The following is a 5,417-nucleotide window of genomic DNA, read 5'->3' on the forward strand; positions in this document are numbered from 1 at the left end:
ACTCTTCATTAGGAACCATTTAATGGTATATTATGTACAGAATTATTTTTAAATATAGACTTGTGAATGGCTTGCATTATTAAAACCCCACATTGTTTTATATACTATTTACCTTAAATTTGATTTAAATTAATCTATTTCCAAATAACATGGAATATAAAACTCCTCAGGGCTAACTGTTTTATATACATATGTGCATAAGTCCCCCAATTAGGAGATCCCAAATATTTTGCAACCTGTATGTATTTTTTTTCTTTTTTGTAAAAAGATTAAGAGGAAGATTTTGATTTGTGTGACAAATCTCCCAATTTTTCCTGATATGTCCAATTAGTTTTCTTCTTGTAAAAGAGCAATATATTCTTATACTGCATGAGTAAAAAATATTTACATACAGTAATATGGCACACTGAACGTAGCAATGAACTACATAAAAATATTGCGTGAACTAGACTTCTACAAACACTGAGACAATAATTTTTTTGCTAATGTTTGGAAGGAGCAACTTTTTACAACGTTTACTTATAAAGAAATTTGTGCATTAGACAGAGTTAACCACTGTGCATCCTTTACTATCGAATAGCAAAAAAGGGAGGGATGAAGCGTGCAAATTGAATAAAGGTGAAAAGTGTTATCTTGAAACTGTACATTATACACAACTAGTAGCTGAGGCTGTGTGAGCGAGAGACTACACGCTCTGTGAGTACAACTTGTTTGTGGAGGAGGTCAGGTTTAAGTAGCTATTAACTCAATTTAAGTTAATTGAACTTCTTTCATATCATAACTTAGTTTAGTTTCAAGTTAATAACTACCTATGACCAAACCTGCTAAATGTGTAATGCTTTGTTGGCAACTGAAACTTTCTACAGTATTGCTCAATTTTGTAGTGACTTGGAAATCCGTTGGAAAACTTGTTAAATTAATCAAATCCCAGGAATGAAAGTAAGCTCAGCTAAAAACAATCGTACAAGCATTGTATTACCAAAATGATATGCTTATTTAACGAGCCTTTTTTCTTTTGTGTTCCTCTAACGATCAACAAATGATGTGAAGCGTAAAAGAAAAACAACAAGCAAAGAAGAAGAGAGGCAGGTGCACATGTTAATGACAACAAGCCAAGAAGAAGAAAACTTGGTTTCTAGAAGTTCCTATATTGCTCATCCATCACAGATGTACTTCCAAACACAGTAAATCAAAACTCCATCAAATTTCAGAACCTTCTTTTGCCTGTGTCAATGATACATTACTGATTGCTTCAATAAATGTCATCCATTTCTTATTAGATTAAATAAAGTTTTATGTGGAGATGCAACAGCTCAATGAAAACTTCATGAAGTTTCAATTTAGAAGTCCAATACCAAACACTTCAGTGCTAATCTAGATATATTGTACACATATGTATTCCTAATCTACACTCAAGATTTTAACACTACCTGATAATTGATAATTCCATACATTTTACCAATGCAGTACAGTATTATCCAAGTTTACAGTTATAGAGAAACAGAGGGCAAAATCCCAAAAGATACTGCCAATCATTTTAATTCAGGCTACATATTCCGACTTCATGTAATTGAGTGATTACTTGTACTCTTTAGTATACTTGATTTTTAAAAAATAATACTCATCTTTTCATCTGTATACTCATACGTATTAAAATGAAAAAAACTGTAAACTTTTGAAATGTACAAGGCATATTTGCAATACATGCCCAAGCTTAAAATGATTCAACAGTATTCTCCTTTGCCACAGAAAATCTAGAGGAGACAACAGTTTGCTATTGATGTGATAAACTGTAATAATTTATCTGGTAGCACTGTCATAAAAATGATAATGCTATACTTCTGGTCTTAGTTCCTAATTGTGGACGTCACAATGCAGGTGTCATGTTATTTGGATATTTTGAAAAGTGTACGGTAGATATATGTCATTATCATTAGCTTTGAGCAATAATGATGAAAACCATTCTTTCCACGAGTAAACAAGAGTCCACGTAAACAGGAGTAATGGTACTGGAAAATCTTTTAAAATGTATCACATAGTAAAACTTTCTCAGCTTCAGATGAATTAATATTTCAAATTTATTCATTCAACTATAAAATTACTTTGTTGCCATATCTTGATTTTCTGTTAAAAGTATCAAAAACATTTGCTCTATACGTATATTTATTTCAATAATGTTGGTTTTTACCAAACTAAAGCCATTAAAATCCAAAATGTACGGTAGTTACTTTAATGAGAACTGTGAAAATTACAATTCAATTAAAATTACAAGTTGAATATCACTCATTAGAAACATTAAAACTGTACTTTTAAATAAAATTCTTGAATATAAATATGCTAAAAAACAATAAAAGTTTAGTTCAAAATTTACAGTAATGAATAAACACATCATCATTACTCTCCAAGCCATCTATTTTCATGTATAAACACTATGAATGGTGTGAAGGAATGTGTTTTTATATGTATTAAAGTGTGTCCAAATGGTTAGTGTATGTTGTTCTCACAGACATGTAATGAGGGCCTCGATCACCTGCCGCTCTCGTCATTGAACTGGAGATGGCAACTCAGCCTGGGATGCTTTTTTTAATGCGGCCACCCATCTGTAAGGAAGAAAAAACAAGTAATGTTACTTTTTTCTCTATTTGCAGTGGATGTACATAACACCACGCACAATAAATTCTATGTTCTTAAGTATGTACGTACGTACTACTACACAAAAATTCCTTACAGATGTGAATTTCTGACTATCGATGAATACTATACGAGGAACGTCCATGAAGCCAACTTAGTTAATCACTACCATGACCTTGAATACCTACATCAAATACAATCATGGGCTTCATAGAGGACTTTTCATAAAACAACTTTGTAACTTCTTCAGCTAGAGATTGTTATAGGTTAATTACACTTCAGAAAGCAGTTTTAATAATTTAAATACTGTACTCTATGTTACAGAAAAGTTATGTACCGGAAAAGGGCTCTAATCGTAAGAAAAAGCCCTTCCATACTGGAGAAAACAACATTGCTTTTGAACACAATGAGATGGTATCAGGAAGAATGCAATATACTTTTTTTCAAATGTAACAGAGCCAAGAGAGATGCTCAGGGACTTTTATGTCCAGCATGTCTAAGCTCTGACTGGACAGAGGAGGATTTTGCTATGTGGAGGAGAATACCTTGGAGTAAGTTGAACCTGTTGCCTTAGTGGTACACTGGGCTGAGAGGCCTGAATTATGAGAGAAGCAACAGACCTCAAAGAATGATCCTCCCTAATCCTTTGGTAACCTTTTTATCACATTTTCCTTGTATCTCTACAGTTGACCACCGCTATTTGCGGACTCATTCAGACTCACCTATTCGTGGATTTTTCTATAGTCCATATATACATATACACATTATTTGCAGAAAATTTGCCTATTCACAGAATTTTTCACTGAGAAATATTTACAAATTACTGTATTTTCACATCATCTTCATGACTAAATGCACTTTTTGTTGTAAAAATATTAAAAAACTCAGGTATATTTTTTAGTTTTTTTGTGTGTTTTAACTATCAAAATAGACAGTAAGCATTTTTAGAGGGGTTTTATGTATTTGCAGGGGGGTCTTGGTACCAATCCCCCTTGAATGAGGGTGTCAACTGTATCTCCCATTTTTTCAATCTTCCCTACTTCTGAGGTATTATGGAAGCATTTCAGTTTAGCAACTTCCTTCTTTTATATAAATCCCCCAACAACCAATAGCCTATCTTGGAATAAACTTGACTAAACACTCTATTCATACATTACAGCTTTTAGCTTTCTTGACAAGCAAAAGGCATGCAAGTTTATGTATTTGCAGTAACTATAATGATTGCACTCTGGAAATAATCACAAACCTTAAACTTTCATCTTTGGAAGCTGCTTGGAAAATATAATGCTTCTTCGAATGGTGAAGCTTAAATGCTCTTTCTTTTTCTCTATCACTGATGCCACTTTCATTCCTTGTGCCCTGTTTGAGAGACAATAAAAGAAATTAGAATAATAAGATTGTTCTCTGATAACAAAGGACAATTTTCATATTAATAACAATTTCTTTACATAATTCTGGGATTTCTGACAGTTTCACAAAACTAAGTGTATCTACAGATCAAGTCCTCAGATAAGAAAAGTGTAAGTAGTATACAGTAACACTCCATTGGTGCAACTTTTTTGCAGAGTTCACCTTGATATAGTCATTGTCTGCTCTATGGTGTATTGCTAAAAAAAAAGGTCCTTTTTTTTTTTTTTTTTTTTTTTTTTACATACCTGAAGATGTGTAACTGTAAATCCAGTACTGGGGTAGCTGTCAGAGCTTGTTGTCTCTGCTTCACACTTAAACGAATACAAGACAAAATCCGTATGCAAAGCAAACCACCGTTTAACCCAGGCTTTCCGATGAGTTTTAAAAGCTGAAGAAAACCTTCCTAATGCTCCACCAGTTTTAGCAGCACACCTTTGGGGAAAAGTATTAAAGTAAGCACTGATTGCAGAAATAATGTTTCTTAATAACTTCATTAAAAGCCATTAGAAATCATATTAATGCGAGTGTTAGAGCAGACTTCTTATGGCATTCCACTAGAAGCTGAAACAATTAGAATAATAAGATACTCCTCTTATTTCATAGCAAATATAACAATAAAGCTATTCTCACTTTGTTAAACAAGAAAACCAGAACAGCAATTACATCGTAGGCTAGTGATTCACTTTTAACTTCTCTCCTTGTCTAATGACTCTCAATTTAAACAAATGTAAGCCTGCCCATTCATATTTTAAGGACTCTACAACTTTTCAATGGGTCTTAAAACTAAGTACTTGGCTTGATTGGTGTTATGAGGGAAAATGTAACAGAATGGTGAAAAAAAAAATACATATCAAACACGATTTCCGAGCACAACATGGGGACTAGTGAACCCTTTGATGGACCAGAATGTAATATGAGTTCTCCAAGGAATTACACTCTCAATTGAAGACTAACAGTGGCTACGCTATCAAAAAGTTAAAAAATCTTCACAGGTGTTTTCAGACCAAAGATATACTTCTGTACTGAATAACCTTCTTACTTCCGCCTTGGAAGTTTTGCCAACCAGTTACTAACAAGAGGCAAAACCACTATCATGACTCCTTGGCAAGACATTTTCAGTGCTACCTGTGCCAGTGAATATGTGTGGACTGTGGTCCTACTTCATGATTCACTAATTTCACTGTCTATTACTATTAAAGTAGGTAGGTACTGATTTTTTACATTTCATAATACAAGTAATGTACTGTATTTTCATCCAATCCAAAGAATTCTTAAAATTACAAAAATGAGACTACAGAAAGGATGTAATAAATGCTATCTCTTACAATTGTCTATTTCTACTATTGTTTGAATATATCCACCTATGAGAATATTAA

General features: G+C 33.0%; 1 long non-coding RNA gene across 1 annotated transcript; it reads right to left on the reverse strand.

Annotated features, from left to right (window-relative positions):
• Positions 1–814: 814 nt before the first annotated feature.
• Positions 815–4,312, reverse strand: LOC135219947 (uncharacterized). The gene is made up of 3 exons (XR_010315537.1): positions 4,287–4,312; positions 3,878–3,990; positions 815–2,600 (listed from the first exon to the last, which is right to left on the reverse strand). It is a non-coding gene; the product is annotated as an uncharacterized LOC135219947 (long non-coding RNA).
• Between the last annotated feature and the right edge of the window lie 1,105 nt (positions 4,313–5,417).

Source organism: Macrobrachium nipponense, chromosome 1, assembly GCF_015104395.2.
Source record: "Macrobrachium nipponense isolate FS-2020 chromosome 1, ASM1510439v2, whole genome shotgun sequence".
In the NCBI taxonomy this organism is placed as follows: Eukaryota; Metazoa; Arthropoda; class Malacostraca; order Decapoda; family Palaemonidae; genus Macrobrachium; species Macrobrachium nipponense.